Raw genomic sequence first — 24,614 nt, 5'->3', positions numbered from 1 at the left:
TTACTAGTTGAGCAAATTCAAGAGCTACAGTGGGATAATGAGAAATTGTGTCTCATCCGATACAAGGTGATGAGGGGAGAGGCCAAGGAGTCCGAAATTGATTCAGATGGGGTTTTAAGGATTGGAGGTAGGATTTGCATGCCCAAGGTAGGTGATTTTGTCAGGTTAATTCTAAAAGAGGCTCATTGTTTCAGATATTCTATTCACCCAGGTGCGGCAAAGATGTAACATAATCTAAGCTAGCACTATTTATGGTGTGAGATAAAAAGGGATATTACAGAGTTCGTGTCCAAGTGCTTGACTTGCTAGAAGGTAAAGTGTGAGCACCAGTGGCCTAGGGGAGTGAGTTAGAGGATGCCTATTCCAACTTGGAAGTGGGAAATGATCACCATGAACTTTGTTGTGGGTTTATCTCCCACTGTAGGTGGTTATAATTCTATATGGGTGGTTGTTGATAGACTGACCAAGTCCGCCCATTTTGTCCCAGTTAAGGTGAGGTAAACTATGAATAAACTAGCCTGGTTGCATAACAGTCAGTTCGTTCGGCTTTATGGTTTACTAATATCCATTGTTTCAATTCTGGGTTCAGTGTTTACTTCACACTTTTGGCAGGAATTATAACATGGATTGGGTACTAAGCTTGATATGAGTACATCTTTTAACCCACAGGCTGATGGATAGTCCAAGCATATGATTCAGGTACTAGAGGATATGCTTTGGGCTTGTGTTATCGATTTTGGTGCTAGATATGATTAACATTTTCCGTTGGAAATGTTTTCCTACATTAACAGTTATTACTAAAGTATTCAAATAGCCCTATTCGAGGTATTATACGATAGGCGGTGCCAATCTTTTATTGGGTGGTTCCATTCGGCTGAGATGGATTCTCTAGACAATGTTAGCTTAGAGATGCTATAAAGTAGGTTCATATGATTCAGACTGCCCAGAGCAGGCAGAAGAGCTATGCAAATAGGATAATTTGACCTTTAGAGTTCATAGAGGGTAACCATGTTTGGCTCCGAGTGCCGCCCATGAAGGGCGTGATGTGGTTCAGGTAGAAGGGCAAGCTTAGCCTTGGATTCATTAGACCGTATGAGATTTTGGGGCCTATGGGAGAGGTGGCTTAGAGAATGGTCTTTCCACCTAACTTGTTAGTCGTGCATCCGGTATTTCATGTTTTTATGCTTTGGAAGTATGTTTCGGACAAGTCTCATGTGATTTCCCTTTATTCAGAGGAGTTGGGTTCAGATTTGATGTTTAAAGAGGAGCCCATAGCCATCCTTGACAGACAAGTCTGTAACTTTAGGACTAAGGAGATAGTTTTAGTGAAGCTCCTACGGAAGCATCATATAGTTGGAGAGGCTACTTGAGAGATGGAGTCCGATATGCGTGCCGGATACTCACAACTTTTTGAGACTTTAGGTACTTCCTATACTTTATGTTCAAGGATGAACATTATTTTTAATGGTGGATGATGTAATGACCCTAAAGGTCATTTTTTTATTTTTTTCAAAATAACCATTTTTACCCTCCCTCTAGTTTCTTCGAGTCATTTTTAAATTGTTTCCAGTGTTGGTTTTGGAAATTTTGAGTTTTCATAAGCCTTAAGTGTTTTAAACTGGAATTTCATAGATTCTAGTAGCTTAGGAATGGGAAAGTTGGTCTAGGAGAGTTTACAAAATCAGGTTTGGGGTGGTAAGGAAGATTTGAGGTCTTGAGTTGAGAATTTGATGAATTTTAGGCCAAGGTTTGACTTTGGTCAACTTTTGAAGTTCCGATGCTCAGAATGAAATTTCGGGACTCTATTGGATTCGGGGGGTGGTTTTTAGTCTAGAAGAATTGTAGAGGACCCGAGTCCATTTTGGTATTTTGTAAGCCTAAGTTAGTTTAGTTGAAATATCTCGAGTTTCAGGTCAAGAAGATCTCGGATTCAAATTCTGATTATTTCATTGAGTCCGGAACATCGAAATTACTATGGTAGCATATAATGTTTGTGTACTTGGTATTTCAAACGAATCCCAAGGGTTGATTCCAATATTTGAGACTTAGTTATTTTGCTATGTTCTGCTGAGATCTGGAGCCTGAAATATGTTCTTTACGATCGCATAGGGTTAGTCGCAATCGCGAAATGTTAGCTTGATAGTCATTGCGACTGCAAGGACTTCTTCCCAATCGCAATGGTCAATTAATTAGTTGACCAAAATTCCTTCAGGGTGTTTCGATCGCGAATAATAATACCTTGGGTGATTAGAAATTTCCCAAAATTGAGATTTATCGCACTTCCTCCATTGTTGAACCCTAGAAGCTCGGCCTAGGCAATTTTGAAAGGGCTATTCAAATATTTTGGTATGGGTAAGTGTTCTTGACTGAAATCTTTCATTACCCAATGAATTTAACGTGATTTTCACTTCGAAATCATGACTTAAAAGCTTCAAAATTGAGGGGTTTCACCAAGAACTTTTCATTCCAATTTGTTTCTGAGGGTTGATTTTGACTCCAAATTCAAATTGGTTTTTAGTATTAGTTTCTAAATATCTCAAGGATTCATTTAAAAAAATTTGGATTTCTGTTCATTTTTCGAAATCAGGTATTTTGGGCAGTTTTGGTCAGTTTTGGGTCCTGTGTTTAAAATGTTGAATTGGGTATCGTTATACTCATATTCGTATTGAGATTAGTTATTTGAAAATATTATCTTTATTTTGAATGTTGGCGTAAGGGTAAAACTCAGATTCCGGAGTAGTTCAAGATTAAAATTGAGGTAAGTGAATTTCTATACTATCTTAAAGTTGTAGGATCATGTAATCGTGTTCTAGGTGGTTGGAAGTAATGGGAAGTAATTTTGAGGATTAGTTAAGATTATTTGATGTTCAAACGTACTTGATAACGACTAAGGGTTAATAGTTGGCAAATGAGATAATTTAACATGATGTGTTAGATATGAGTTGATACTTGACTTATTGTGAATACTTGAATATGTTGTTGTGATATGAGTTGTGAATTGTTGATATTATCATTTCATCATTGTATTTTACATGAACATTACCTATTTGCATTGGTTTTGATAATTTGAGATGGAATTTGATTCGAGGTTTATACCGAAGGGAAATGGTTTCGGCAGGAAATAATTTATGTCAAAGGGAAATGGTTCCAGCGATGCGGAAGGGAAATGGTTTCGGCGAGAGATGATTTATGCTGAATAGAAATGGTTTCGGCGGATACATGGTCCATGTATGTCCCCCATGTGTTTCGACCTTCTAGTCAGCGGATGTGTATCATTTTAGGATAGACATGCATCACTATATGTGACATTGTACTGCATTTCATTGCATCATACATCTTTTGCATTTTGGACTATTTTACCCCTGATATCCCTTGATCTATATTATTGGCTGATGAGATCCTATTTGATACTTGACTTGTATTGTTGTGTAAACTTATATGTATACTTTTACTCTATTGTTAGAACTATTAGTCTGGGCTAATTTCCATGCAAGTTATAGTCTGGGGTTGGATGGTATGATAGGAGTACATGTTTCTTTTTAGCTTAACTTAGCTTAGCTAAGTCTTAGTTGTTCACTTGGTGGGTACTATGTCGGTGGTACTCACCCTTGCTATCTACACTTGTGTAGTCTTTGAGCCTGGACAGTGATCCCATTATCTCATCTTCCATCCGTGGCTTATAGAGGAGATTCGAGAGGTAGCTATTGATTCCAACGATCTTCCCTATTCCTCTTTATCTTTTACCTGGATCTATTTGAGATAGTTGAGACCTGTAATTATTTCATTTTCTTATATAAGGAAGATTGTACATGTAACAATCAGTCCATGGGGGATTTTGTCATGATAAAGATTTCCTCTTTTGACATTTAAATTGTTTATTTTTAAACAATTTCTGCTTTTACTTTCGTATTTAGTGGGTTAGGATGACTTGTTCGGTGGAAAACAATAAGTGAATCATACTCGAATATCGGGTCGTGACAACTACCCCTTACTACCGTATTCAACAAACCTCGAGACCTAACCAAGAAATACCCAATGCATCATACATTCACCCACATGCCATCAATACCACATTCAATCCTAGTTCTATAACCACCCCAATTTGCTCACTTGAAACCCTTAACAAAAAGTCATCAATAGACTATTGCAATCACTCATATATCAAAACCATGCATTCAAGCCTACCATTATAACCATTTTATAGCTTTCTCGAAGTCAACATCACTTAAGAATTTTCATGTCTACCTTAGCATCTCTACATCCACATATGCCTTAAATCCTACCGAAGTGAATACCATTATATTCGCACCGATCTATTGCACACAACAAGATTACATCTAACTCTTCCTCCATATCTATATATTAAATGGAATAAGCATGCCAAAACTATTACAATACAAAACACCCAATCCTCCCTAACTCATATATCAAGAGATATGGACTCTACTCAAAATCATTTCTCTTAGGCCATCAAGATTTGTAAAACGTAAGTGACCTAGGTAAGGAAATACTCCATCTCCCCTTTGTGAGAGAACCTCAATTTTCACATCAACCCTAATTTCCTTAATTTAACTAAGGATGGATCAATATCTTTCTTTGCTTTTACACCCACTACCAATGATGATTCCGAACCATTTTGAACAAGAATACCACTCTTATTTGGGTCACTCAACCTTACTCCCAAATACTAAATTACTATACTTCTACTCAAGTACTGGCTCATTAGGAATTAGAATTTGACCATACGGGTTCTACAATCAATAGATACATAAGAAGAATGTAGCACAATCCATGGCAAGGATAACATCAAAATCGTTCATATCAAGCTCAACATGATCACATGGGATTATTTTATGCAAGACTGACACAGGGCAATTTTTATAGACTTTCTTGTCTCGAGCCATATCACCAATGAGGGTATTAACTGAAAAAGTCTCTAGCAAGATTTTGGGACATATATCAAATCTTCTAGAAAGGTAAAGAGTAACAAATAAGAATGTGTCACCCGGACCAAGTAAAGCATAAACATCAAAGCCAAAGACTTCTAACATACCAGATGAAGTACCATGTTGGGTCGACAAATTTGAAGAATCCCTAGGCTCAACTTACTACTGAATCTTTTTTTCCTTCCTAGAGGCCACTAGACAATCCCTCTTCTTATGTCAACTCTTGCCACAACCATAACAACTTTTTGTACCAGCCAAGCACTCCCCTAAATGATTTTTACCATATAAATAGCACGAGGGGTAGGATTTTACCTTTCCCTCACTCTTCCTCGAATTCAAGCCCAATGTTTTCCCATTTATCATTTTCTAATGATTAAAGTCATTTTCTCTCCTAACATTCCTCTTTTCACCCATTTTTTTCCTCACATTCATGCTCACATGGGTTACTTTTTACTGATTCAATCGAGCAGTCACAACTCAAGACAATAACAAGATGGTATCACAAAACTCTACATTAGAGATATCGATACTTGAGGGTGGGTCAACTAGAGCATAAAGGCTACCTTCTTGATCTATCTTCTGATAGCCCTCTTCTTTGTGAGACTATTTTGAAATGCGTAGGACACGAGTTAAAAGGATTCCCTATAGTATTCAACTCTATATCACAATAAGATCATAAAAGAAGCAAAGATTTCCTAAGATGTCTCATATCCTCCAACTAGTAAATATGATAGGCTTCACACCCATAAATAAGACTATACACTCCTTAGGACACCTTAAACCTTGTGCACTGATACTAAGTTTGTCACGACCCAAACTATGGCCTAGATGTGACACGATGATTAGGATTCCTGAAGAAATCCAAATCAAGCCTCTTAGCATATCATAAGCATACATAAGGTAAAAATAAGCTGAAACTCAAAAATATCTAAGAGAACATATCATAACTACAAAAAATCAAAACAACATAGACTCCATACATATATGCCCAACCTGCCTCTATATGACTACATAGGCACGTAGTAGTACATTTTCCTAGCACGCCCTCAATGAAACTAATGACACAACATGAAATAGTCTCATAACATCATCATAGTCTAAAAACAACAATAAAAGAAAGATAGACTCGCTTTGCCTTCGAAGCATGACGACTCACCATACTAATCTTCAATAGAACACCAACTAGCTAAGGGAGGAGGATGGAGCATCTATCTCTACATTAAGTATGCGTTAGTATATTTTAATGTACTAAGTATGTAGGTAATGCAAAGCATAGCACGACCATGTTGTGCAAATGATCATTTCAAAAAAAAAGATAGGAGAGGTAGTAAAATCATAAGTAGTCATAAGAAACATCTATGCAAAATAAACCATAAAAGTATCATATAAAAGTAAGAGAGGATTAGTCATCTGAAATGTTTTACAGACCATACATATGTGAGATATAACCTTAACTGATATTAAGACAATGCGAGCCATAACATAGAATCCGATGATCCCTACATCGAGAAGGGGCAAGGCTACTTGAAAAGGTAGAGTATGTCCAACATTATTATCATCATCATTAAACCATAGTGGAAAATAATCCTTTGTTAGAAAAGTAGTTTAAGGGACTAGGGGTATCTACTAAGGCTTAGGCCGAGCCCCCACCTCAAAGTCTACTCGGTGCTAAGTAAACATCCCACAGAATACATATCATATCATAATGTAAACATATCATAGAAATAGCTTATTTCTCATCATTTATTTACTTTTTAACAATCCCTAGCTCACTATTATGTGATATATGTAATGTGGGTGTAGGTATTCCATCATTACAAATCCTTTTGATAGAAACATCATTAGGGTCTTCAGTCATTGTAAGACCCCACAAATCAAAAGGTTGGAACATATAAGACCTTGGAAACTTGGAAAGTCTTATATCAAGGATCAAAGGAGGAAATCCCATAAAGTTGCAGAAACTGGCACTAGGGGTTGACCAAGGAAGCGATCACGATCGTGGTGACAACCACAGACCATGGTGACAACCGTGGTAAAGATTTAGAGGTTCGAACTTGTAGGTAGAAGGACAATACAAAACACCAAGTACCATGGTGAAAACCACAGGCCGTGAAGACCTCCATGGTGACCCTCTCAAAAATCCTCAGAAAATATCCCAAGGCAAGGGCCATACATGTCTACCACGGCTCGTGGATAATTTCACTAACCGTGAAGATGGTCCGTCCAGTGGTCCATTCATTCTATATTATGTTCTTTAATGTTAATCCATTAGTGTGGGAATAGATTTGGAGATGCTTTAAGGACACAAGAATCTTTAAGCAGAAAGTTAAGTTGAAAGCTTCTTTATCAATTTAGTTTCGATGTAATATTCTACATAGGTTAACTTTAAGCGATCAAATCTCCTTGAATATAAAGACTCAGGTTTCCCATCACCTACCACATCAAAGGTCTCTGAATCCTTTCCAACGCCACTGAGTTTGCCTCATTTGGAGTTTGGAATAAAAATTTATGACCATTTTAGTAACGTTTCTCAGATAGGTGAGGACTATGGACCATGGTAGACGTCCGTGAAATGCAATATGGTCTGTAGTGGCTGTCTACGAAGGCCACTTTTTTAACCATTTCAAGCCCTGGGATCATTGGTGAGCACCACGACCTATGGAGATATCGTGAACCTCAATACTATCTGTAATGCCATCCATGAAGAAGGTTCAGAAACTTCTCTACAACACTTTCCAAAATATTTTTCTGAGCCCACCATGGACTGTAAAGGTCCCCCGTGATACCAATTCCAGTCAGATATTTAAAGGGTTATATTAGTCTTTTCTTGTGTTTTAACTCAAACTGAGGTCACTTTGAAGGCAAAATCCACCCATCTATATAACTCCAAGTCTTCCTACACTCATTAACTCTCACCCTCATCCTAAGAACTCAAGCCCTAACCTCTCAAGTTCCTCTCAAGCTTTCTTCCTCCATATCCAAGAAAGGTTCTAGAGTTTCACTCCAAGAAGATAAAGCCTCCATTTCTTTTCAAGTATTGAATTAAAGAGTTTACTCCTCAAGGTATGTGGGTTTTCATCCATGGGTCCTTCCACCATGGCGCCCAAATATTTTCTCAACCTAGCATTTCAATTCAAAATGATGAAATCTTATGAGATTTTATATGATGACTTTAAATATATAGATTATGATATATTTGAAGTTTTTTCACATATATTGATGGATATTGACTCTTGATTGCATGAAGTTATGATGTTATTAAAGTGTCTATATTAATGCTTGGAAAGTATTTTAAGACATATATGGTGGGTTATTTTAAGAATGTGTATTTTATGAATTTTCTTTACTCTCATGCATGAAAGAATCCTTTAAAGGCATTGAAATATTTTTTACGAAATGAACCCACCTAGTTTCTTATGATAAAGCAAAGTTGAAATAAAGTTTGACTCCAAATGAATGTTATGAAGTAAATATTTATGGAAGGGAGTCCTTATGAAATAATTGATTGATGAAGGGCTTCTTAGCCAAAGTAAGCTTTAAATGTAAAAGAAAAATCCTTGCACTTAATCAAATGAAAGGTTTTAATGAAATATTCTACCGATTGATATTTTAATGTTAAAATTATATAATGCTTATGTTATATTAATGTTTAAATGTTATTCTGTGGGACTTGACCAGGCACCAAATATAGCATGCAGATGGGGGTTCTACCAAAGGCATCCTTGAGTAAAGTCTCATGTTGCATTAACTATGTGCCACCATAGGGGCCCTTGTTTGATATTTTAAGCTAGTGGATCCACAATTAGCCATTAAAGTTAAAGTTAAAGAATAATTAAAGTTGATTGGAGTTCTACTTGGCAAGTAGTGTCCCCATGCCAACGTAGGGGGATATGTTGGATTTCATATAATAGCTCTCATGGTCCTAAAGGTCGGTTATGGTCGCTTCCCAATAAAATGAATGTTTTAAGGATTCACATGATGATTTCTCATGTATTTATTCACTTATGCATATTGCCTTGACATGTCTCTCTCTTATGTTCTTGACTTCATGGCATACTCATATACTTAGTACATTCAAAGTACTAACATATACTTTTACCTACATGATATCACCATGTAGGGGCCGACGTTGCTCCACACTCTCTTCCTCATGGCTAAGTTGAGCGTTGAAGGCTACCACTTTGGTGAGTTCCCATATTCTAGGAACGACACTCTTATCTTATCTATCTTATGTTCTGTTTAGACATTTAAATTATGTTTGGTATTTTTGACTTAATCTTGAAGATGAGCTAGAAACATGTCTTAGCGCCCGCCAAGTCTTAATGAAGAAGGTATTATTGGATAGAGTAAAGGATGTTATGTTGTCTTTGACTCTTATTAATATCAATCCACTTAGTCCCTATATCCCTTATGTTTCCACTTGATTTGTTTATTATTAGCAATAAAATACTTAATGAATGCTAAGAGGCTTGGGTGAGGTACCTCCGGATGTCTCACTCACCGTGTTATGTCTAAGCCCTAAGCTTGGTTCATGAAAAACTTTGTATCAGAGCATGGGGTTTTGAAATATTCCTCAGATTCTAACATACTGCATTAAATAGGGTCTTGTTCATGGTTGTGAAATATGCCACAACTATGAATAGAAGACTATGGGATATTACGGAAGGTCTTCACTACTTTCAGTTCATGTCATGCCCTAGAGTGTCCTAAGTTTTCCTTTAACTAACAACCAATTTTATGTTCTTTTGATAATGCTTCATGGAAGAGCACCTCAAATATCAAGGGTTGACGATAATGATCAAGTTCCTCTAGTTCTAAATATCCTACTTCATGAGAAAGGGGTAACTCATGCTAAGTTTTGCAACATCATTGCATTATTAGCTCAAGTTGTAGCCTACCAAGGGCATCAAGGTGTCCCTCCTCCTCAAGTTTAAAATCCAGCCTCTCAGATTTAGGATATTCAAAGGATGAATCTGCCCAAATTCGATGGTTCTAAGCTAGATGAGGACCCTATGGAGTTTATCAATGAGGTGTACCAGATTGTGACTATCATGGTTATGCTATCGAATGAAAAGTTTGAACTAGTGACTTATCAATGAAAAGGAGTGGATCGAGTGTGGTATGAGCAATGGATTGTTGAGAGGAATGAATAAAGGGGACCGATAGAATGGGAAGAGTTCAAAAGTGTCTTCTTAGATCCTTTCTTCCCATTAGAGCTTAGGGAGTCCAAAATACAAGAGTTCATCAACCTCCATCAAGGGAGTTTGAGTGTGAAGGAGTATGCCCTCAAGGTCATAAAACTGTCCAAGTATGCTCCCTTTATGGTCTTCGATCCCTAGGCAAGAATGAGTAAGTTTATTTTTAGCATCTCAATCTTGGTGTCCAAGGAGTGAAAATGGCCATATTCTTCAAGCAGATGGACATCTTTCGGTTAATGACTTATGCGGAACAAATTGAAGATGAGAAGTGGAGGGAGGAGTCTAGAGGGTTCAAGAAAGCTAAAGTGGATGGTGGAGGGTCTAACCCTTAATGGTATGGTTATGGTAGCAATGGCAAAGATGAAGGTGGTCAACGATTTATGGGACAAGGTTCCACCAAATATCCTCCACCAAGTTTAACAAGGAAAAAAGTCCCAACCAAAAGGTCCCAAGAGAGAATGTTAGCACCTAAGCTTTTCCCCCATATAAGAGGTATGGGACAACCCACAAAAGAGAGTGTTTGGCAGGCTCAAATGCATGCCTCAAATATGGAAAACCAGATCACCATGCTAAGGATTGTAGAGGTGGTAGAGGTAATAAGACTCGTCGAGTCAAGTTTTCATTCCCAAATGAGTCCATTCTTGAATAGGAGGGTCATGATTTGGTGGTGAAGAGTAGATTCATTGCTTGTCTCAAGGCTCAAAAATTGATTGCTAAGGGTTGTATTTACCACATAGTAAGAGTTAGGGATTTTGACTTTGAAAGTCCTCCTCTTGAGTCAGTCCTTGTAGTCAATGAGTTTCCTAATTTCTTTCCCAATGAACTTTTTGGTGTTCCTCTCGAAAAAGAAGTTGATATTTGTATCAATCTCCTCCCTGATACCCAAACTATCTCCATCCCTCCTTACCGAATGGACCTGGATAAATTGAAAGAGTTAAAGGAACAATTAAAATATTTGTTAGAAAATAAGTTCATAAGGCCAATTATTTTTCCATGGGTACCCCCATTCTATTTGTAAGAAAGAAGGATAAGTCGCTTCGAATGTGCATAGACTACCGTCAATTTAATAAGGTAACAATTAAGAATAACTATTCACTTTTGAGGATAGATGACTTGCTTTATCAATTTCAAGGGGAAAGACACTTCTCTAAGATTGACATTTGGTCCGGCTATCACCAACTAAGGGTGACGGAGTGTGAAATTACCAAGATGGCATTCTGGACAATGTATGGTCACTTTGATTTTATGGTAATAAGTTTTGGGTTGATGAATGTGATGGCGATATTCATGGACCTAATAAATAAGGTGTTCAAATCCTACCTTGATACTTTTTTTGTGGTGTTTATTAATGATGTTTTGATCTACTCTCAGAGTGAGGACGAACATAAAGAGCATTTGAGGGTTGTGCTCCAAACGTTAAGGGATAGACAATTGTTTGCAAAATTTAGCAAGTGTGAGGTTTGGTTGAAGGAGGTGGCCTTTCTCGATCATATAGTGTCCATCGAGGGGATTAAGGTAGATCCTAAGAAAATGTAGGTGATCAAGAATTGTCCTAGACCATTGTCTCCTTCAGACTTTAGGAGCTTCTTGGGTCTTGCCGGTTACTATAAAAGATTTGTCAAAGAGTTTTCTTCCATCTCAGCTCCTATGACAAAGTTGACCCAAAACAAGGATAAATTCATATAGATGGATGAGTGTGAAAGGAGTTTCCAAACTTTGAAAGATCGACTTATCTTCGCTCCTATTTTGATTCTACCAGAAGGATTAGAAGGATTTGTGGTTTATTGTGATGCTTCAAAGATTGTTTAGGTTGTTTCTTAATGAAAAATAGTAATGTCATAGCCTATGCTTCTAGGAAATTGAAAGTGCATGAGCATAATTACCAACCAATGATCTTGAGATGGCAGCCATGGTTTTTGCTTTGAAAATTATGCGGAACTACCTCTATGGGGTACATGTAGATGTGTATACCGATCATAAAAGCCTTCAATATGTGTTCACCCAAAAATACCTCAATCTAAGACAAAGAAGGTGGCTACATCTCCTCAAGGACTATGACATGAGTATGCATTATCATTCGGGTAAAGCCAATGTAGTTGTTGATGCACTTAGTAGAGTGTCTATGGGGAGTATGACCCATTTTGATAAAGAAAAGAGGGATTTGGTGAAAGATGTTCACCGGTTGGCTAGATTAGGGGTGATGTTATGCGGTATGGTTATACAAAATGAGTTTGAATCCTCTTTGGTAGTTGATGTCGTCAAAACAAGACCTTGACCCGACACTTGTCGAGTTAAAGAAGTTAGTGAAGGAAAAGAAGGTAGAGGTATTTTCACAAGGGGGTGTTATATTACCAAGGTCGATTATGTTTTCTGGATGTGGATGGCCTAAGAAGTTTGATCTTGATGGAGGCACATAATTCTGCATACTCCATTCACCCTGGTTCGATGAAAATATATCGAGACTTGAAAGAGTTGTATTGGTGGGGTGGCAAGAAAAAGATATAGCAAGGTTGGTGTTTGAATGTCCGAATTGTCAACAAGTAAAGACCGAACATCAAAGGCCGGGTGGTCTAGCCTAAGATATTGAAATCCCTACTTAAAAATGGGAAGATGTGAATATGGATTTTGTAGTGGGTTTGTCTCATACTTGGAAGAGACATGATTCTATTTGGGTGATTGTTGATAGAATGACTAAGTCGTCTTACTTCCTACTGGTTAAGACTTCCTACAGGGCCAAAGATTATATAGGTTTGTATATTTGGGAGTTGGTGAGATTTCATGGTGTGCCATTGTAAATCATTTTGGACTGTGGTACTCAATTCACTTTTCACTTTTAGAGATCATTTCAAAAGGGCCTCGATACTAAAGTAAAGTTAAGCACCGCATTACATCTTCAAACAGATGGGCAAGCCAAAAGCTCAATTCAAACCTTAGAGGATATGTTAAGGGATTGTCTGTTGGAGTTAAAAGGAAGTTGGGATAGTTACCTACCGCTCATTTAATTTTCTTACAATAATAGTTACCACTCGAGTATTGAGATGGCGCCGTTTGAGGCTTTGTATGGGAGGAAATGTAGATCCCCGGTTGGTTGGTTTGTAGTAGGTTAGATGAACTTGTTAGGTCCATATTTGGTACTTGATGCTATGGAGAAGGTGAACATCATTAGAGAAAGGTTGAAGATGGCTCAAAGTCATCAAAAGTTGTATTCCGACACTAGAAGAAAGGATCTTGAATTTAATATAGATGATTGGGTGTATTCGAAGGTTTCACCCATGAAGGGTGTGGTTCAATTTGGTAAGAAAGGAAAATTGAGTCCTAGTATATACGGCCTTATAAAATCCTAAATCAGGTTTGCAAAGTTGCGTATGAGTTGGAATTAACTTTGGAAACTACCATGATTCACCCGTTGATCCATGTGTCAATGTTGAGAAAATGTGTGGGAGACCCTAACTCCATTGTGTCTTTGGGGATAGTGAATGTTGAGGAGAATTTAACCTTTGAAGAAGTCCCGATTGAAATTTTAGACCGGCAAGTCAAAACATTGAGGAACAAAGAAGTTTCCTCTAGTAAAGTCCTTTGGAGGAATCAACAAGTCAAAACTGCTACATAGGAAGTGGAAGAATGTATGATGAAACATTATCCTCATTTCTTTCATTCTACTCAAGCTTAAGGTAATAAGTCATTCATGTTCAAATGTTTAAGACTCTTATGTTTCAGTTTTCCTAAGTCCTCATATGCATGCATGTTCATGAAGTTGAATTTTAAAGTTATGTTTTATGTTTAAGTTTAAAGATCTCATGGTTGATGCATTTCAAATTTCATTATATTCATGTTGGGGTGCTAGTTTGCGTGTCATGTTCTTTTGATGCTAACATTTCTTATTTGAGGATGAATTTTCCCAAGAAGGAGATATTGTAAGACCCTGGAAACTTGGAAAGTCCTAAACCAAGGATCAAAGTAGGAAATCTCAGAAAGTTGAAGAAACCAGCACCAGGGGTTGACCATGGAAGCCATCACGAGCCATGGTGAGAACCAAAGACCATGGTGAGCAACTGAGGTAGAGATTCAGAGGTTCAGACTTGCAGGAAGAAGACCACGACAAAGGACCACGGACCTTGGTGAGAACCACGGGCAGTGAAGACCTATGTGGTGACCCCTCCCCAAAACCCCTAGGAAATATCCCAATGCAAGGGCCACAAATGACCACCATGGCTCATGGATGTTTTCACTGACCATGAAAATGGTCTGTCCAGTGGTCCATTCATTCTATATTATGGTCTTTAAGGTTAATTCATTAGTGTGGGAATAGATTTGGAGATGTTTTAAGGTCATAAGAATCCTTAATCACAAAGTTAAGTTGAAAGCTTCCTTACTGATTGAGTTTCAATGTAAGATTCTACGTAGGTTAAGTTAAGCAATCATATCTCCTTGAATATAGAGATTCAGGTCTCCCATCACCTACCAAATCAAAAGTCTCTGAATCCTTTCCAACGACACCGAGTTTGCCTCATTTGGAGTTTGAAGTAAAAATTTATGACCATTTTAGTGAAGTTGCTTAGAGAAGTGAGGACTATGGACCGTGGTGGACGTCCGTGAAATGAAATATGGTATGTAGTGGTTGTCTATGAAGGCCACTTTTTTAACCATTTCAAGCCCTGGGATCACTGGTGACCACCACGACCCGTGGAGCTATCGTGAACCTCAATACTATCTATAATGCCATCCATGAAGAAGGTTCAGAAACTTCTCTGCAACACTTTCCAAAATATTTTTCCGAGCCCACCACGGACCGTGAAGGTCCCCCGTGAAGCCAGTTCTAGCCAGATATTTAATGGGTTATTTTAGTCTTTTCTTATGTTTTAACTCAAAGTGAGGTCACTTTGAAGGCAAAATCCACCCATCTAAATGACTCCAAGTCTTCCTACACTCATTCACTCTCACCCTTATCCTAAGAACTCAAACCCTAACCTCTCAAATTCCTCTCAAACTTTCTTCCTCTATCTCCAAGAAAGGTTCTAGGGTTTCACTCCGAGAAGATGAAGCCTCTATTTCTTTTCAAGTTTTGCATTAAAGAGTTGACTCCTCAAGGTATGTGGGTTTTCATCCATGGGTCATTCCACCCATTGAGCCCAAGTGTTTTCTCTACCTAGAATTTTAATTCAAAATGATGAAACCTTATGGGCTTTTACGTGATGACTTTAAATGAATAGATTATGATATATTTGAAGTTTCTTTACATATATTGATGGATATTGACTCTTGATTTCATGTGTCTATATGAAGGCTTGAAAAGAGTTTTAAGACATATTTGGTGGGATGCTTTAAGAATGTGTATTTTATGAATTTCCATTACTCTCATGCATGCAAGAATTCTTTAAAGGCATTGAAAGACTTTTTACTAAATGAACCCAGCTAGTTTCTTATGATAAAGCAAAGTTGAAATGAAGTTTGACGTAAAATGAATGTTATGAAGTAAATGCTTATGGAAGGGACTCTTTATGAAATGATTGAGTAGAACCATGATTACCCATTAATGTTAAAGTTAAAGAATATTTAAAGTTTATCGAAGTTCTATCAAGCTCAACATGATCACATGGGATTATTTTATGCAAGACCGACACAGGGAAATTTTTATAGACTTTCTTGTCTAGAGCCATATCACCAACGAGGGTATAAACTGAAAAATGCTCTAGCAAGATTTCGGGACATATATCAAATCTTTTAGCAAGGTAAGGAGTAACAAATGAGAATGTGTCACCCAGACCAAGTAAAGCATAAACATCAAAGCCAAAGACTTCTAACATACCAGATGAAGTACCCTGTTGGGTTGACAAATTTGAAGAATCTCTAGGCTCAACTTACTACCGAATCTTTTTTTCCTTCCTAGTGGCCACTAGACAATCCCTCTTCTTATGTCAACTCTTGCCACAACCATAACAACTTCTTGTACCAGCCAAGCACTCCCCTGAATGATTTTTACCATACAAATAGCACGAGGGGTAGGATTTTACCTTTCCCTCACTCTTCCTCTAATTCAAGCCTAATGTTTTCCCTTTTATCATTTTCTAATGATTAAAGTCATTTCCTCTCCTAACATTCCTCTTTTCACCTATTTTATTTTCCTCACATTCAGGCTCACATGGGTTACTTTTTGCTGATTCAATCGAGCAGTCACAACTCAAGACAATAACAAGATAGTATCACAAAACTCTACATTAGAGATATCGATACTTGAGGGTAGGTCAACTAGAGCATAAAGGATACCTTCTTGATCTATCTTCTGACTGCCCTCTTCTTTGTGAGACTATTTTGAAATGCGTAGGACACGAGTTAAAAGGATTCCCTATAGCATTCAACTCTATATCACAATAAGATCATAAAAGATTTCCTAAGATGTCTCATATCCTCCAACTAGTAAATATGGCAGGCTTCACACCCATAAATAAGACTGCACACTCCTTAGGACACCTTAAACCTTGTGCTCTGATACTAAGTTTGTCACGACCCAAACTATGGCCTAGATGTGACACGATGATTAGGATTCCTGAAGAAATCCAAATCAAGTCTCTTAGCATATCATAAGCATACATAAGGTAAAAATAAGCTGAAACTCAAAAACATCTAAGAGAACATATCATAACTACAAAAAATCAAAACAACATAGACTCCATACACATATGCCCAACCTACCTCTATATGACTACATAGGCACGGAGTAGTACATTTTCCTAGCACACCCTCATTGGAACTAATGACACAACATGAAATAGTCTCATAACATCATCATAGTCTAAAAAAACAATAAAAGAAAGATAGACTCGCTTTGCCTTTGAAGCATGACGATTCACCACACTAATCTTCAATAGAATACCAACTAGTGAAGAGAAGAGGATGGAGCATCCGCTTCTACATTAAGTATGCGTTAGTATATTTTAATGTACTAAGTATGTAGGTAATGCAAAGCATAGCATGACCATTTTGTGCAAATGATCATTTCAAAAAAAAGATAGGAGAGGTAGTAAAATCATAAGTAGTCATAAGAAATATCTATGCAAAATAAACCATAAAAGTATCATATAAAAGTAAGAGAGGATTAGTCATCTGAAATGTTTTACAGACCATACTTATGTGAGATATAACCTTAACTGAAATTAAGACCATGCGAGCCATAACATGGAATCTGATGAGCCCCACATCGAGAGGGAGGAAGGCTACTTGAAAAGGTAGACTAAGTCCAACATTATCATCATCATCATAAAACCATATTAGAAAATAATCCTTTGTTGGAAAAGTAGTTTAAGGGACTAGGGTAGCTACTAAGGCTTAGGCCGAGCCCCCACCTCAAAGTCTACTCGGTGCTAAGTCAACAACTCACGGAATACATATCATATCATAATGTAAACATATCGTAGAAATAGCTTATTTGTCATCATTTATTTACTTTTCAACAGTCATTAGCTCACTATTATATGATATATGTAATGTGGGTATAGGTATTCCATCATTACAAATCATTTTGATAGAAATATCATTAGGGTCTTCAGTCATTATAAGACCCCACAAATCAAAAGGTTGGAACATATAAGACCTTGGAAACTTGGAAAGTCTTAAATCAAGGATCAAAGGAGGAAATCTCATAAAGTTGCAGAAACTGGCACTAGAGGTTGACCAAGGAAGCAATCACGATCGTGGTGACAACCACAGACCATGGTGACATTAGTGGCAGAGATTCAGAGGTTCGAACTTGCAGGGAGAAGTCCAATACAAAGCACCAAGTACCATGGTGAAAACCACAGGCCGTGAAGACCTCCGTGGTGACCCTCCCCAAAATCCTCAGAAAATATCCCAAGGCAAGGGCCATAGACGACCACCACGGCTCGTGGATCTTTTCACTGACCATTAAAATGGTCTGTCCAGTGGTCCATTCATTCTATATTATGGTCTTTAAGGTTAATTCATTAGTGTGGGAATAGATTTGGAGATGTTTTAAGGTCATAAGAATCCTTAATCACAAAGTTAAGTTGAAAGCTTCCTTACTGATTGAGTTTCAATGTAAGATTCTACGTAGGTTAAGTTAAGCAATCATATCTCCTTGAATATAGAGATTCAGGTCTCCCATCACCTACAAAATCAAAAGTCTCTAAATCCTTTCCAACGACACCGAGTTTGCCTCATTTGGAGTTTGAAGTAAAAATTTATGACCATTTTAGTGAAGTTGCTTAGAGAAGTGAGGACTATGGACCGTGGTGGACGTCCGTGAAATGAAATATGGTCTGTAGTGGTTGTCTATGAAGGCCACTTTTTTAACCATTTCAAGCCCTGGGATCACTGGTGAGCACCACGACCTGTGGAGCTATCGTGAACCTTAATACTATCTGTAATGCCATCCATGAAGAAGGTTCAGAAATTTCTCTGCAACACTTTCCAAAATATTTTTCCGAGCCCACCACGGACCGTGAAGGTCCCCCGTGAAGCCAGTTCTAGCCAGATATTTAATGGGTTATTTTAGTCTTTTCTTGTGTTTTAACTCAAAGTGAGGTCACTTTGAAGGCAAAATCCACCCATCTAAATGACTCCAAGTCTTCCTACACTCATTCACTCTCACCCTCATCCTAAGAACTCAAACCCTAACCTCTGAAATTCCTCTCAAGCTTTCTTCCTCCTTCTCCAAGAAAGGTTCTAGGGTTTCACTTCGAGAAGATGAAGCCTCTATTTCTTTTCAAGTTTTGCATTAAAGAGTTGACTCCTCAAGGCATGTGGGTTTTCATCCATGGGTCATTCCACCCATTGAGCCCAAATGTTTTCTCTACCTAGAATTTTAATTCAAAATGATGAAACCTTATGGGTTTTTACGTGATGACTTTAAATGAATAGATTATGATATATTTGAAGTTTATTTACATATATTAATGGATATTGACTCTTGATTTCATAAAGTTATGATTTTATTTAAGTGTTTATATGAAGGATTGAAAAGAGTTTTAAGACATATTTGGTGGGTTGCTTTAAGAATGTGTATTTTATGAATTTCCATTACTATGATGCATGCAAGAATTCTTTAAAGGCATTGAAAGACTTTTTACTAAATGAACCCACCTAGTTTCTTATGATAAAGCAAAGTTGAAATGAAGTTTGACATCAAATGAATGTTATGAAGTAAATGCTTATGGAAGGGACTCTTTATGAAATGATTGAGTGGAACCACGATTACCCATTAAAGTTAAAGTTAAAGAATATTTAAAGTTGATCGGAGTTCTACCAGGCAAGTAGTCTTCCCGTGCCACCGTACGGGGATATATTGGATTATATGTAATTGCTCTCATGGTCTTAAATATCGGTTACGGTCGCTTCCCCACAAAATGAATGTTTTAAGGATTCACATGATGATATCTCATGCATGCATTCACTTATGCATATTGCATATACATGTATCTTTCTTATGTTCTTGATTTCATGACATACTCATATACTTACTACATTCAAAGTACTAACTCATACATTTTCCTACATGATATCACCATGTAGGTACCGGCATTGCTCCACGTTATCCTCCCTATGGCTATGTTGAGCGTTGAAGGCTACCACTTTTGTTAGTTCCTATATTTTGATAATGACACTCTTATCTTATCTATCTTATGTTATGTTTAGACATTTAAATTAAGTTTGGTATTTTTGACTTAATCTTGAGGGTGAGCTAGGGACATGTCTTAGCCCCCTCCAAGTCTTAATGAAGAAGGTATTGTTGGACATAGTAAAAGATGTTATGTTATCTTTGACTCTTATTAATATCAAGCCCCTTATTCCCTATATCCCTTATGTTTCCGCTTGATTTCTTTATCATTACCAATGGAATACTTAAACAATGCTAAGAGGCTTGCGTGAGGTACCTCCAGGTTTTTTACTCGTCGTGTCATGTCTAAGCCCTAGGCTTGGGTTGTAACAGAACCAAGGCAAAACATTCTCAAATCTTGAACTAGACCCAAGGTCACGACTGTCTCTATAAGTCGTGAAAGTTTACATGACTCATAGAAATGAATCGCAGAGGGAGTCGTTCTGGTTAGTTGGGACCAACCTTAAAGAGAGGTCCCATGACTCACTATTAGATTTTATTCTCCAGTAGACAACCTGTAGAAAGTGACCATAGGATGCCTTTTGAGGCCTCATTCAAGAAATTCCTCCAGGTCAAGTCTATGACTTGATAGGACAGCTCATAGAAGCTATGATGGGTCATAAGAATCACTCATCACAAAACCTTAGTCTTGTATTTTGCAGCTTTTTGAGACCTGCAGAATGAGCCAAAAGGACGACCCGTAGACAAGAAGACGGGCCATAAACCTTGCCCATTCCCAAACATCAGAGACTTCATTTTTGGTACTTTTCTCAGACCTGCAGGATAATTCATTTAGATGATTCATCAACACTTCGACAACCCGTAGGAACTCATTTGTAGGTTTGAAATCTGGAATTAAATAAAGGGTAATTGTGTCTTTTCCAAAGTTCAGTTCAATGAACCTAGACACTTTTATGGAAAAATTCAAAGTGTATAAATATTCAATTCTTCAAATTCCTATACTATTCAATTCATTCTCAAAAACAATTCTAAGGAACGAACAAAGTCTCTCAAGGTTTCCTTTTTAAGCTAAAGCTAGGGTTTCCAGATTTCTACAAGGTTTCTTCTTCAATTCTTAGTGAATTCAAGCAAGGTATGTGGGGATTGATTCATGGCTATTTTCACCCATAAAGTCCCAAAGATTTAAGTTTTCATTTAATTTTCAATTGACTATGAACCCTAGTTTTGATGAATTGCATTAGGATGGTTTGATTTAGTTTTTAAATATTACCAATGATCTTTATATGCATGTTCTCATATGAATTGCATGATTTCAAGTTAAAATATATATGCCGATGCATAAAGCTATATTTTCAAGCAATGATTATAAAGTTAAGTTGAGTTTATGAGTTGATCATGAGTTAAATGATTTTCAATGAAAGTTTTATATGAGTTAAAGTTTAGATTTATGATTCTAAAGTTAAAGTTATGATGATGATCAGAGTTAAGATCAAAAGATTTTTAAAGATGGTGATAAGGACAATTCTCACCGAAGTTATAGATTCTTATGAATAACCAAGTAGATGATCTATTCCTAATATGTTTTAAAGATGGATTGATAGGTAGTTACTATCTTTTTCTACAATGTTATGATTATATTTTAATGAGTTTCCATTGGGATATTGACTAAGCACCGAGAGGACTTCTAGGTGGGTTTAGTAGGATAACACAATTGGTTATCCAAGGGAATCCTAGGAGAAACCTAAAGTCTCAAACTACATTGCCCATGTAGGTTGCATTCATAGCCTAGCTAGTGGACCCATATAGCCCAGCTGCCTTTATAGCCTAGCTAGTGGATCCATATAGCCCAGTTGAGTTGACTTGAGTTACATTTACAGTATGCCCGGGCAAGGTAGCCTCCCTTGATGCAGGATTCATGAGCCTGTCTCTATGCAGAAGTCATCAGATTCCATGTAATAGCTTGCATAGTCTTAGTTGCCGGTTAATGATCCTATCCCATACAATTTCAAGTTAAATCTATGAGTTGGAAGTTGAAGTTCTTATGATATGCATTGACCATGAGTTCCATATGTTTTAAATTGCTTTTAAACTATACACATGTTTATTAAGATTGGTCATGCATCTTATGGCATATTGATTACATTCTTTACTTGTTTATTCATACCTCACATACTTAGTACATTCAAATGTACTAAAATATATTTTGACTACATTATCTCATAATGTAGAGATGGAGGACACTTACAATCATCCTACTCGTTGCTAGAGATTACTTTAGATTTCTAAGGAGTTGGTGAGTCCTCATTCTATCTAGGACATGACTTTTATTCATATTTCTATGGTTTTACTTTCTTCTATTATTAGGGTGAGTGATGAGATTTTCCTAAGACCCCATCAAAGACTAGACTAGAGGCATGTTTAGACGATATTGGCGATTTAGAGGGGTTTAGGAGCATTTTAATGGTGATTCAATAATAATTAATTGATTTTACTGGTTTTTCGTGTGTGTTAGCCCACTAAATTATTAGGTGCTGAGGGATCGGGTAAAATTTTACTAGATTCTTCCATAGTAGCATTCGTAACAACATAGGGAATGACTCCAATAGCTCTTGCAGTGCTTTAGATTGGTTTAGGAGCATTTTATTGGTAATGCAATAGGAATTAGGCAATTTTGCCAGTTTCGTGTGTGTTAGCCCACAGAGTTTTTAGGTACCGGGGGTTTGGGTCAAACTTTCTTGGATTCTTTCATAATTGCATCCATAAAAACATGGAGAACAACTCCAGTAGCCTCGGCAGTGCTTTAGAGGGGTTTAGGAGCATTTTATTGGTGATGCAAAAAGAATTAGGCAATTTTGCTAGTTTTTCGTGTGTGTTAGCCCACAGAGTTTTAGTGTGGGGTTGAATTTTCTTAGATTCTTCCATATTAGCATCCTTAATGATCTAGGAAATTACTCCAGTAGCCCCGGTGGTGCTTTAGAGAGGTTTAGGAGCATTTTAATAGCGGCGCAATAGGAATTATGCGATTTTGCTAGTTTTTTATATGTGATAGCGCATTGAATTTTTAGGTGCCGGGGGTTCGGGTCTAATTTTCTTAGATTAATCTATATTAGCATCTGTAATGACCTAAGGAACGACTTCAGTAGCCTCAGTGGCACTTTAGAGGGGTTTTGGAGAATTTTATTGGAGACGCAATAGGAATTAGGCGATTTTGCTAGTTTATCGTGTGTGTTAGCCCATAGAATTTTTAGGTGTCGGGGGTCCGGGTTGAATTTTCTTGGATTCTTCCATAGTAGCATCCGTAACGACATGAGGAACGACTTCAATAGCCTTAGTGGCACTTTAGAGGGGTTAAGGAGCATTTTATTGGCGATGCAATAAGAATTAGGTGATTTTGTGTTAGCCCCACTCTAAAGCACCGTCGGAGCTACTAGAGTCATTTCCTAAGTCGTTATGGATGCTACTATGGAAGAATCTAAGAAAATATGATCCGATCCCTCGGCACCTAATAATTCTATGAGCTAACACACACAAAAAACTGGAAAAATTAATTAATTACTATTGAATCGCTAATAAAATGCTCCTAAACCCCTCTAGAGACTAGTACAGATTGGACATTTATAGACTTAATTTCCCTTAGTCCCATTCCCCACTTAATGATTACTTTCGCTTTATTTTTATATTTTTTTTACCTTATATATACGATGTATTCTAAGATATTGTATGGTTGGGGTCCCTCGCATCCTAATCGTCGTATTATGACTAGGACCTAAGTCAGGTCATGATAAACTTAATATCAGAGCACAAGGTTAAGAAGAGTCCTAGGGAGTCTAATATACCACGTTAAGTAGAGTCTTACTTATTTGTATGAAGTACGCTATATTCATAAATAGGAGGCTACGAAACTTCTTAGGTAAAGTCTCACTTCTTTCATGTTCTTATCCTGTAAAAGAGTTGAACTCTATAGGAATTCCTTCTAACTCGTGTCTTACGCATTTCACAATATGTATCATTAATATGAAAGAAACTAGGAGGTTAGTCAAGATGATAGTCCTTTCATTTTGATTGACCCATCCTTAAGTGTCGATATCTCTAATGTGGAGCTCTGATATATCCTCATGTTATTAGATCGAGCTATGACCATTTAATTGAAAAAGTAAAAAGTAACTCCTATAAGCATGAATGTTAAAGGAAGGAAAAGGTTGAGCAAAAGGGATGTTAAGATAGGAAATGACTTTAATCTTCTAAAGATGTCAAAAGGGGAAACATCCGATTAGAATACGAGGAAGAGAAATGGAAAGTAATAATCTTACTCCTACTGCTACTGGTGCAGTAAGAATCATGTAGGGAAGTGCTTGGCTGGTACAAGAAGTTGTTATAGTTATGGAAAAATTGGACATAAGGAGAGGCACTGTCCGATAGCTTCTACGAAAGGCAGTGATTCCAAAAGGGCTTGATGTGAATGATGGACTTCTCAATCCAAACCCGATGGTGGTTTTTGTGGATATACTATTCCCAAGTGTTCTAAGTATGGGAAAAATCATAGGGGAGAGTACTTAGCGGGATAGGATGTTTTATATAGGTGTGGAAAGCCAGGTCATCATGCAAGAGAGAGCAGGAGAGGTACTAGACCCCAAGCTCAAGCTCAGACCTAGATTATAGGTTATCCAGATCAAAGTGCTACTACTTTAGGTGGTGGTCACCGCCAAGACAGATTTTATGCCCTTTATACTCGTTAAGAGTTAGAGGATTCTCTCGATGTTATGACTGGTATGTTGAAAGTTTTTGACTTTGATATCTATACATTGTTAGATTTGGGTGCTACATTATCTTTTGTTACTCCTTACCTTGCTATAATATTTGATTATTCCTACAAGGGGGAGATGGACTACTTAGTTATGA

The sequence above is a fragment of the Solanum dulcamara genome, chromosome 9, assembly GCF_947179165.1.
Source record: "Solanum dulcamara chromosome 9, daSolDulc1.2, whole genome shotgun sequence".
NCBI lineage: Eukaryota > Viridiplantae > Streptophyta > Magnoliopsida > Solanales > Solanaceae > Solanum > Solanum dulcamara.
Note: the sequence above shows the minus strand (reverse complement) of the source record.